Source organism: Talpa europaea (genome assembly GCF_964194135.1).
Source record: "Talpa europaea genome assembly, chromosome: 10".
NCBI lineage: Eukaryota > Metazoa > Chordata > Mammalia > Eulipotyphla > Talpidae > Talpa > Talpa europaea.
The window spans coordinates 43,526,239-43,538,286 of record NC_140077.1 but is presented as its reverse complement, the minus strand read 5'-3'; the positions used below and the strand labels follow the sequence as shown (position 1 = coordinate 43,538,286).

The following is a 12,048-nucleotide window of genomic DNA, read 5'->3' as shown; positions in this document are numbered from 1 at the left end:
GATCCCAAGCCTGGGTATCCCTGGAGGCTGGTATCCTTCGCACCATCTAGTTGGGCCTGCAGGGGTGATTTTTACTAAGATCCCAGGCCTTAAGCAGAGAGATTCAGTCTCCCGAAAGCTGGCAATGGGTTCCAGGCACCTTGGGGAGCTATTATGTGCTACGAGGAACTATTATGAAGCTAATAATTTGGTGAGAATTGATGGGCTTTCAGAACCCATAAGAGCTTTGAGAACATGGATTTTAGTATCTGAAGAGCTGACTCTGAGACCCAGCTCTGCCAGTCACTGTGTGAGCTTGAGCTGGTTACTGAACTTCTCTGAACCTCAGTTTAAGTCTCATCTATAAATGGGACTGTTATCTACCCGCAGTGATTACACGAAAAGTGAGTAAAATAAATTTTAACCTGACTTTGGGCCCTAAGGTAGGGAGAAGTTATCCCTGGCCGGGTCATGCTCAGAATATCTAGCTCTGTGAAGGCTGAGCTGAAGGAACCGGCCCTTAACAGCAGCCTGCCACACTTCACTTGCTTCACAAGCATCATTGTTGTTTTGTTGACAGGAGGAGCTCTGTCCTTGGGGACGTTTTCACTCAAGTCTGGGTCCATCAGCTATGATAGTGTCGGTCCTCTTGGGCACTCTGTTGGAGCTGGTGGGGTTTGCTTTGCCAGCACCACGCAGCCAAGCCAAGTCTGCCTTGCAACTCCCTACACTGGTGCCAGGTAGATATTTTCTTATGTGATCCCTAATCCATACACCCTTCCTGGGGATGGAGCCAAACTCTTAGAGGAACCATTTTGCCCCCTGGAGAGAACTGCTTACTTCGTGTGGAGGCTCAGGGAGGGGAGTTCCATGCCGTTCAATGCAATACACAGCTAATGGGTGCCAAGTCTGGTGTGACAAATCCTGAGCAAAACAGCACCCCTGCCCGTAAGGAATTTGTAAGAAATGCTTCAACAAGTAGTATGTGTCTTTCTCTAGATCGTGATACTGTTAGGGGGAAAAGGATGTCCTAAAGCTAATTCCATACAGGCTTTGTGGACTCCACCCCCACTCCAGACCACAGCCATCAGGGCATTGGGAAAGGCAAATCCCTTCACCACCAAACGGAAAGTTGTTGGAACCTGAGGGTGGAGTTAAGCAGCCAGGTAGGGTATAACAGCAGACTCGTGGGCCTTGGGGGGCTCCTTTTTGGCTCTCCACCTGCTCTCAGCTCTTCGCCAGCTGTCAGAGTGCCATTGGGTTTCCAGGTCGGCAGATCGGGTAGGATGCATTTGAGACTTTATTTCCCTATTTTCTCCCTGAGTTGTACATTTCCTCATTTCCCCTTCCCTTGTAAATAAACCTTTTATTAGCCTTTTGTGTGTGCCTGCAGCGGAGTATTAATAAGTCCCTTTTAAGCACGTGGGAGAGGACACACAGCCAGACAACCCTTTTTATATGGTGGCTGCCCTGTAACAATAGGGGATCCCCTAACCCTACAGCAGATTAAGACCCCATAATGCATACAGGCATTCATTGATCCCACAAACATTTATAAAACTTCTATGTTGCAGATTATATGTTAGATGGCTCCAAAAGGTAAACTAGAGCTTTCTTCATGAGTGTTAGTCTAATTTTGTTCAGCAATAATTCATTCCAATGCACGGGGCCCACAGACTTTTGCCCACGGCACAGATGTGGACCTATGAGGGATGAATTGTTTAGGCGTGGGAAAGTAGCAGCATTTCACAGGGCGGTGACTGCTGAGAAAGGAGTAAAAGGAAGCACCAAGGCTTTCTGCAGGGTTGCGGGGGTGGCGTGGGGAAAAGTCTTGCAGACTGAGGATTGGCCTGTGCAAAGGCCTGGGGGCTGAGTATTTGACTTGTAGCGGCTCTGAGGCACCACAGAGGTGACCTCATCCACCGTTCACAGTGCAGAGTGTGCGAGTGGAAGGGATCGCCCAGAGCCATCTTGCCACATAGCTGCCAAGGTTTGACCTGATCTCCTAACCTCTCAGCTGGGGATTTTTGCTTGCTAGGAAAAAACTAGACATTAGACAAAACATCCTCACCACTTGAATCACAAGAGGTTCACATCCAGGCCATGTGAGTTTAGTTCAAAGTTTAAAGGAAAAGCAGAGCTGGAAGGCTGAAGCTTACTGGGTTCTGTGCCAGGTACACAGCTGGTGCTCCATAAATGCCCGTAGCCTTCTCCATGGCCAGATGGTGGGTAGAGGCCTTTCCCTCTTTTGGAGGACATGCGAATGGCAGCTTTTAACTCACAATGAGTTAAAGCTGAGGCTTGTGAAAGCTCTGTGCAAATGGAAGGTGGGAACTTCACAGGGAAGGTTGGCGTACCCATGTTGCCCCCCATTTGAAAGGGGGTGGATTAACTGATCAAATGGAGATTCATCTCTAATGGCTGTGTCCTTTGAGTGGGGGCAATGAAGGAGCCTTCTCCATCCCTCAGGGCATTCAGGTTTAGGGGCTGAGCAGGACGCAGAGCTGCCCAAGGTGCTATACGTTGCCTGGTCTGCTCCTGGCTCTCAGTTTCCATATATGGCTGGTGTCATGGGTGCCCAAAAGAGATGGTCAATAGTTATTTCTAGTCTCATTTTCCAAATTTAGAAAGAGAGGGATCGCAAAAGGACCATAGCCTTGGAGGGTGTTGGCCTTGGGTGAGGGGAGAGAAGTCTCCACCCCCATGTGCCATTTTACTCAATTCCACAACAGACTGTTCCCTCATTACACTGAAAATACATAGACATAGAATAACAGTCTCAGTTGTAGAAACCTATCATATTAAGATGTACATGTTTATATTATATATTTCATATACAGATAAAGTTTTATTCCCATATAATTATGAATTATGAGTTATATGTTATATGGTATAGATTTTATACATCATAGCATATAATTTATTATACATTTCACAGTATATAATATATAAATATATATTGAAATGTAGATTGCAAATATACCTTAGTAGGTATATTTGATGCATTTCAAAAAGACAAGGAATACTTTTATAAGCTCCTCCTATATCCTCAAGCTTTCACCCTTTTGGGCACTACATATCCTACTACACAACCATGGTTGACTCACACCTCAGTGTGAGTGAGGAATTTAAAACCAGGTTTTACTCTCACCAGCCCTGTAAATCCTAACTCTGTGCCTGCCCTTTCACAGAACCTTCTAGTGACTTCCCAGAGCCCTCTGGACAGGGCAGACACCTCCCCACCACTGTGCTGGCTTCAGAAGGGGGCCTCTCAGCACTGCTCTTCCTGCCAGCCCCTCAGCCTCTGCTTTCCATCCCGGTCTCATTTCTGATCCTTCCACCAACCATGCAGTTCCTTGTGTCTGAGATGCCCTCCCCTTTTCCTCTCACCACACCTGTGCCTGTAAGACTTGGCTGAGAAGTCACCTCTATTCAAATGTAGGCCTGGTGTCCCTCCTAGGCACACTCACCGTGCCTGTGTCTACTCCTCACCCAGCAGGTCACCCCACCCTGTCACATCAGACCCTTTCTATGGCCCTTCAAAGCGGCGAGCTCAGAACACACACATGCTGTGTCATGGTTGCCTGTTGACGCCAGTGTTCAGCACACGGTGCAGAGACATGTCCAAGTGATGGTAGAACTGAACATGAGTTGGAGGTAGAGAGGGAGAATCTGTGTCTTAAGCGTGAGGGAGTCTGTCCTCTGACCGAGAAACACGGGCTCCAGCATTTTGGAGATTTGGGCCATTTTAAAGGTTGGCATCGCCCCTGGCTTCCCAGCCCCAAACCATCCACACCCCTTCTTCCTTCCTCATAGAATCACAATATTGTTCCTCTCCTACGAGCTGCCCTGGGCTTCGAGGAGGGCCTCAGTCCTTTCGGGGACCAGCTGCAGCAGGGGATCAGTCTGAGGGTCAGTGGCTGCAAAGAAACCTTTATCTATTCTTCAAAAGTACCTTCCACTGCTTCCATTGGTCCTGCTGCAGCAGCTGGAGCTCAGAGGCTACCTCCTATAGGTTACTTCCGCCCTGGGGGCCAGGATGGGGCAGCAACCTGCCACTCCAAGCAGAGATCACCCCGAGCAATATCCCCTCCCAACACCATCCTGCTCCAGGAACAATTCCGGGTTTTGCTGGGCGGACACGTGTTAGACTTGGGAGCTCAGGGCTGGGAGTGGGAGTGGAGAGGTTTTGGGTGGGGCAGGGGTGGGTAGAAAGCTGCACTAACCCCCTGTGGCAGCTGGCCCGGGCCCAGGTGCGTCCTGCATGGTGGGCTGATGTTCCCTTTTCTCTCAGTGCAGTGAACCCTCCAGTGTCCATGTATCAGCCTGGTCCCAGCCACATAGCATGTCCCTCTCTGGTGGGCGAAACCCAGCTTGTAAGATAACTACAAGCTGCACACCCAACCCCAGTTCTGGGTGCCTCTCCCTGGAACCCCCCAGACACAGCCATGGGTCAAAGTGAGGGCCTATGCCAGAGAGGGTCAGGGCTGCCTGACCTCCTGGAAGACAGCTCCAGCAGAAGGCCTTCCCTCTCATTCAAAGTCCATCCTCTGTGGAGGGGAGACTGGGGAATTCCTGCCTTTGCCTGGCTCACCTTCCTTTCTTTGCCACTGTTCCTACGACTGCCTCCTTGACGACCCCTTTGCACCTGCCTGGCTCTGGCCCCTGGAACTGCCTGGCACTGACTACTCTATGGATGAGCAGCACTGCTTTGGCTTCGACTCTGGGTACCACACCTGCTCGGAGGTGAGTCCCCACCACCTCTGCCAGCCGGGTGCCATGTCCTGTGACCCAGGCTGGTCTACCCAGCCCACCAGCAGGTCTGGCGATGTGCTCCCAGGCTGGGTGGTGCCACCATAAGGGAGCTAGGTGAACAGGGCTCACTCTGCTACCTTCTGCTACACCCCTGCCCTGCCCTGCCCAGCCCCATCCGTGTGCTCTCCAGCGAGTACAGTGGCTGGAGAACGCTTTAGTGCCAGGAAAGATGGCAGAGCAGCGTAATGAGATCCTTGCTGGACTGGTCTGGGAGCTGACCTGTGGGGGTCCACGAGTCACAGCAGGTGCTGGGCTCCATCTGGGAGAAGGAAAGTTGTCACCACCTGCTCTTCAGGGGTGTGGAGGAAGTTTTGGGGCTGGCTTCCCACCCTACTGAAATTCTCTTGCACATACCTCACTACAGGGGGTCAACTCCCACCTCCCCATGCCCTTGTGTCTGAGGAGATAGACACAAGGCCGCATAACCCTGACCCAGCCACAGGGCAGAGCAGGGCACAGCCTGGGGATCAGTGAGGACCACCCAGAAAAGAGATGAGAAACAGAAAAGGGGAGAGCCCAGGCCAGGTGCTTGCAGAAGGGGTGAGGCCTCGGCGACCCGAGTAGCTCAGACCCACCCGGAACGCAACACCCTGCTCGGCGCTGCAGAGCCAGGAGGTGTCGAAGTTCAGGCAAGCCTGGGAGACATGGCCTCTGCTTTGGGCTGGAGAATGCGGGGGAGATGGGATTTTGATGCCATGTGCTGTATTTGTTGTCTGCCTGGGATGACAGGAGAGACTAGTAGGAAATTGGGGCTCTCCTGGAACGCAGTTTCCCACCACCTGTGCTGTGGCAGGTGAGATGGGAGGGAGATGGGAACCCTGACCTTGTGTGGGTGCCGGGGTCTGGGCTGGACCAGTAACCCCGTCAATGCCTCCCATGTGCACGGGACTCAGACTCCCCAGAACCTCGAACCATGGTCCCTGCTCAGAAAATGAGTCTCCTACAAAGGCCGGGAGGGCTTAGGGAAGGGGACAGGGCAGTGTGGGCTGTGGGTGGGTCCTTTTCCTCTGTGCCCTACTGGAGAGGAGGCATCTGGCAGTCACTGGCGTTTGGGGTAGAGTCAAGTTATCTCTGTGTGTGTGTGTCTGGACAGGCTCCTCCTGCCTTCCTGGCAGTATTCTGGGCCCAGCATCCAATACCAAACCCCCCTCTCCCTCTGTGGCTACCCTTTGCCCCCTGGGCAATGTGTCAGAGCTGGAGCACCAGTGCAGCCTGTGAGCCCGCTCCCCCTGCCACGCAGTTCAAGACCTTTGAGCCCTGCAAGCAGCTGTGGTGCAGCCACCCCGACAACCCGTACTTCTGCAAGACCAAGAAGGGGCCCCCGCTGGACGGCACGGAGTGTGCACCCGGCAAGGTACCTGCAGGATGGGGATCTGTAGCAGCCACAGCCTTCGTGGGGTGTGGGTCCCAGGGGATGCCCTGCCCCCCACCAACTGTGCATGTTGGGTTAGTGCTAAGGACAGGTGCAGGCCCCGTGTGCAGAGAAGGCTGCATGGAGGCCTCACGGGAACTTGCACACACTCAACCCTTTCTTCTCCCACACGCCACAGTCCTTTGCTCCTGAGTTTGCAGACTTGGGTCTTCCATCAGCCCACACAGCAGGATGCTTATTTCCACTCTGCAGATGAGGAGGATGAGCCCGGCCATGGGGAGCTCCGTGAGATCACCCAGAGAGCTAAGCAGAGAAGAGAGGCATGAGAGACTTTGGGCTCCTCCCTGCGCTCCCCTCAACACCTGCCCTTTCACTTGTCAGTGGGTGTTGCCCCCCCACATGCACTTGTGAGTACAGGGCTTTGTTTCCAGGGGCACCTTGTGGCCAGGTGCGAGAGCCCTGAACTGGGGTCTGAAACCCCCCTTTGTTCTATTGCTGGTCCTGGGTCATCTCTGTGTGGTGACCTTGGACCATTCATTGAACATCTCTGGGCTCTGGCCCCTGGCCGAGTGTCCTTCTCTCTCTTCGGCGTTGTTCAGAAGTTACTGAGTCACGTCTCAGTCGGTGAGGGAGCACGTGTGCAGCGGGGTGCTAAGGGGTTGATTACTCAGCACCAGCTGTTAGTCCTGACATGGACCCACACCCACCAGCCTGCCCTCTGCCCTCACCAGGCTCCTTCCACTCACATGTGTCCGTGGTTGCACAGGCCCAGGAGGCTCCAGGCCTGGTGGGTGATTATCTCAAAAACTGGGGCGGCTACTCCAGGAATTCCAAAGTCACACCCTCTCCAGGCACAATTCATGAAGCAGTCAGGGGCTCTCCATTTTGGCTACTTGTTAGCAGAACCACCCCTAGGACAGGGAGTGGCTGCCCATGGGCACGAGCTCTCTCCTCGGGGTGATGGAAATGTTCTGAGGTTGGAGTGTGGTGATGGTTGCAATACGCTGCTAATGAAAAATCGCTGTATTGCACACTTGAAATGGGTGAATTTTATGGCCTGTAAAGTCTACCTCATTGCCCCTTCTTTAAACAACCGCTACCCCTAGGGATTCTGACTCAGTGGGTGTGGGTGAAGCCAAGGCATCTGGAGTTTTAAAGTTCCCCAGGTGATTCCGAGGCTGCGTACCGCTGAGTCATCTCTCGAGAAAGCTTTGCTGTGTTTCTGTCCAGTCATCCTATAGAATCAAGGACGGGAGCTAAGTTTGGCTGAGTCTTCCTTTGCATCTGACCCTGCGCTAGGGCCTTTGTAGGTGTTACTGCTGCTGCTTCTTACAACAGTCCCATTTCACAGGTGAGTAAACTGAGGTTTAGCAAGGTGGAGTGACAACAAACCACACAGAGCTAGAAAAGGCTGAGCTGGGACTTGGACCCAGGCCTTTGACTCATGCATGTGCTCCTCCACTGCATGCATGAACCTCCCTGTGCGGCTGGCTTGTTTCCGGGAACACCACTACTTGTGACCCCCAGGTGTGATTTTGAGGCACAGTGCTGCAAGTTCAAAGCTTGGTGGCATGGGAACATTGTCTTTCCTCCACTATCAGCCCTTTATTCCTCCCAGGGCACAGTTGTTATCATCACTGGTAATATGCTCTGCTGTTTGCCAGGGCTGCTTGTGCCAGGCTTTCTCCTTGGCACAGCAGCCCTGTGGGCAGGTGTCCACATTGGGCAGTTGAGGAGTGACTTAGCAAGGGGAGCCCTTTGCTGAAGGCTACTTAGCCCAGGGGGAGGTGTGGGATTCTGTGTAGCCCCCCTGAGTGGTTCACACTCTTAATATCCCTGTCTCTGGACTCATCCCTGGTGTTACTACCTGTGTCTGCGCCAGGCTGGGTACCTCTGTGGCAGCCTAGGATGACCTCACCCCCTCTGATCCATCCAGTGGTGCTTCAAAGGTCACTGCATCTGGAAGTCGCTGGAGCAGACTTATGGGCAGCATGGAGGCTGGAGCTCCTGGACCAAGTTTGGTCATGTTCGTGGTCATGTGGGGCAGGCTGCAATCCCGCAGCTGGAGCTGTGATAATCCCTGTGAGTGTGCTTGGCTGGGGTGGGCAGGACAGGGCAGGGGTGGGTCGTCTAAATGCTTATTAGCCAGGTCTTCAGAGAACAAATACCACATGAAGCAAAACTTCCTTTAATCTTTCTTCACTTACCTGTTTCTAGCATCCAACCTCCACTCCCACACCACCACCCGAATGTAAGCCTTCTGGGGAACAGCCCATTTTCCCTTTGTATGAACTCTGTGGAAATCCCCTCCTTTCCCCAATTCTCACTGCCTTCGGGCCTGTGAGTGCAGCTGACTGGCTCAGCAGCCTGCTTGGCGCAGCTGCAAGAGAGATGGAGTCAGCCAGCACGGGCGTGCAGGGCAGCGCTCCAGGAACAGAGATGGAAGCGCTGGGCGGGGGCAGCCAGGCCAGGCCCTCCCGGCTCCGGGTAGCGTGATGAGGAGAAGGAATGGCAGAGTCCAAGGATAGCAGCAGCTCTGGCACCCTCAGGCCCTGCGTGTTCTGCTGCTTCCCTCCATGGCCGGGGCTCACTGCCTCCGGGGCAACCTGCTTCTGAGCGAGATGCTGAGTTCCCCCCTGGGCCACGGGCCCACGGGAGCTACCCTGTGACTGCCCCCCGCAGGTGAGAAAGCCGGGCTTAGAGGGAAGCCTCGTGGTGCCCACTCTGAGTGAACCACCTTCCGGCCCCGACGGACTTTCATACCCTCAATCAAGTGCCCATTTATTGAACTCCTCTGTAATAACTACTTTTATTTCATGCAGCTTAAGTGAAATAACGTGTGTGCTCTCAGCACCATGTCCAGTACAGATGAAGCACTTAATAAAGGACAGCTGCTTGTAATACATGACATTGTTTTACTAATAACATATGCATTGCTCGCTCTGGGCCAGATGGGATGCTAAGCACTTAGGTGCATCCACCCGTGTAATTCTCCCAGCGCCTCTGAGCAGGGGCCGGTAACCTCGTGCACTTGACACTCTGCGTTAGTAACCTTGCCTCATCCTCTTCCGTTAGTGGAGAAGAGGCTCTAGATGGCTTTACAATGGCATTTCTTATTGATTCTTCACAGAATGGTGGGAGGGGGGTAGAACAGGAGAGGTGTGATGGTGCCTCCATTTTTAAAATTAATTTATTTTTTATTATTTAAAAAATTTTTTTACATCATTGTTCATTTTTTAAAATTTTCAAACAATGTTTGCTTCCCGCCACCCTCTCAGATTGACTCCCATAGAATTTTCTTTCCCAAGGCACCTCCTTTAAGGGAAACAAAGGCACGTGGGACTAAGCACCTAGTCCAAGCGTGCACGCCCAGGACTCCAGAAGCCAGTGCAAACTTCTGAGTGCAAACCCAAATGTCCTACTACCCCCTAGTTTATGATATCAAGTGGAAGTGTGTGCAAATAGGAGTGGTTTACTCATTATTGAGTGCCTACTGTATGCCAGGCCTTGTGTTAGGGTGAAACGATGTAAGAAGATGACAGGCTGATTTTTCTAGCAGTCCACTTAAAGAAGGTTGTCGTCCCTGCCTTCCCTCCCACCCCACTACCCCCTCTCAATCTGCTTCCCCTTCCCTTTCTACTCTTCTCTCCCCCATCTCCTACTCCTTTTTATTTCCCCCCAATAGACAGACAGAGACACACACACACACATGAAGAGGTGGTATATATGTTGGGTCAAGAGGGGTCAGGAAGCCTCATCTCAGCAGTCCCCACAATGGTCACTCTAGTTTATAGGTTAGTGGAGCCCCTCTTTAGGCTGCTCTAAAAGGCTTGACCATCCTGATGGCAATGCAGGAGCCTGATCCTGCCAGCCTTCCCTGCCAGCAAGGTGACTGGCCTCTCTGTGCCTGCCACAGCCCAGCCTATGGAGGCCGCCTGTGCCCAGGGCCCATGTTCCAGTACCAGATCTGCAACAGTGAGGGATGTCCAGGGTCTTATGAGGACTTCCAGGCCTAGCAGTGTGCCAAACGCAACTCCTACTACCTCCATCAGAACGCCAAGCACAGCTGGGCCAACTATAAACCTGTGGAGGTGAGTGCCCCCCACGCCCCCTCCCACCTGCGTGTCCTTGGGCATCTGCTGGATCCACATTCTTATGGATGCCACTCCTGGGCCCACCGGTGAATGTGGAGGGACAGTAGGCAGGTTGCCAATCACTTTGTGCAGGTCTTTCACTGCATACCTCGGGGGACCTCTGTTCTCATCAAAGCTCTTCCTGTTTTGTATGTTTATGATAACATTTTTCTGGCTGATGCAGGAGAATGTTGCGAGCCAAGACCATGTCACCCATGTGGAGGCCGTCAACAGAGTTGGCCATTGAGTTGGTGCCTTGCAGACGTGGATTTACTGTACAGGAAGGCATCTGCATATGCAGGCATGCCTCACTTTGCACAACTGCTGTCTGAAGAACTTGGTGCTGTTCTATGCCATGATTTTAGGACCTACCCAGCCAGTGGCAGTCTCTCCCTTCTGGAACATTTCTGTGATGGCTGTCATAGCAGCAGAGAGAAGTCAGCAAAGGGCTGGGATTCATGGCATGTTAGAGCCTTCAGGCTGGAAGGACCCTTCACAGTCCTCTGAGCGCCCATCCCTGCCAGCCTCTCAGTGGTCCTTCCACAGACCCATGCTCATGCCCTATGACACAGCTCTTGGGCTCTGGCAGCAGTTCTGATGAGAAAAGCTTTTCTACTCCTGACCCCAGGCCATTTCTTTGTGGCCCTCGTCCCAGGATGTCCATGGAAGGACCCTCAGGTCTTCCTCTTTAGAACGACAATCAGCAAGTTGGTGGGAACTCAGAGGCCTATCCATTCCTGCCGGTGTAAAGACTTCTCTGGAACATCCTTGCAGGAGTGTCTACCTTCTGCCTGGATTCCTCCCGTTCTAGGGAACTCACCACTTCCTTGCCACTGTCCCTGGCTTTGTGACTGCACAGAGACCCAGCTCCCTGGAGCAAACAATTCTGGGCCCTCCCTCTCTTCAGTGGGGTTGGGCCCCCACCCCCTACCCCGGGTCCCACCAGGAGCCTGGTTCCTGGGCATGAAATCCAAAGTGGTCCTGGGAGTTGTGGCTCCAGACCTGAGTCTTGAGTGTCGGGGCAAGTCTGGAGCCCATGGGCCAGGAGCAGGAGCTGAGTTTCCTTAGAAATTTGGCTGAGGAAGTGACTTGCTGTGAAAGTCTTGCAAATCCATTCAGAACCCAAATAAGCACCTCAGCATGGGGTGGGGAGGGGCTGCAAGCTGAGGGAGCAGACTACTTTTGAAATTTCCCAGGACCTTTAGACAAATTCCAGGAAGTCAGCTAACTCCCAACCTCCCATTTTCTAAGAAACGCAGCAAGTTTTGATAATATTCTCTGGAACCGAACCCCCTTTTTAGGACATCAGTAATGCAGGGAGAGAAGGGAACACTTAATTGTTAGAACAAGAAAGGCTGCTGGCTCCCTGGCTGCTGTTCTGTTTTACAAACCCAAGCAGGTCACTCTTCATTTGCCTTTCACAGCCTTCCGGTGTTTAATCTTTGTCAAGATTCACCACTGTCTGTGTGTCTGGTGAAGTGTGTGGAGAGTCACAGCAGGCTCAAGTGAGACTGGCTGCCTCTTCCATGTGCTGTTACCTGGGCAGATTCCTTAATGCCTCTGGTCTTTGTTTTCTTCATTGGTGATGCTAGAATCTCCTTTGGGGATATTGCAAGGTTTAAAAGAGTTAACTCATAAAAGCCACTTCAGTTTGTACATCAAGAGTGGGTAGAGGGCCTCCCCGGTGGCGCAGCGGTTGAGCGCTGGATTGCGAAGCTGTCCGTGGCCTCTGCGGCGCTGGTTTGATCC

At 52.6% G+C, this 12,048-nt stretch overlaps 1 protein-coding gene across 1 annotated transcript in view; it reads left to right on the top strand.

Moving 5' to 3' along the window:
- Positions 1-12,048, top strand: part of LOC311178709 (paladin-like) — a gene marked incomplete at both ends in the record, with an annotated part of 146,141 nt that overhangs the window by 65,770 nt on the left and 68,323 nt on the right.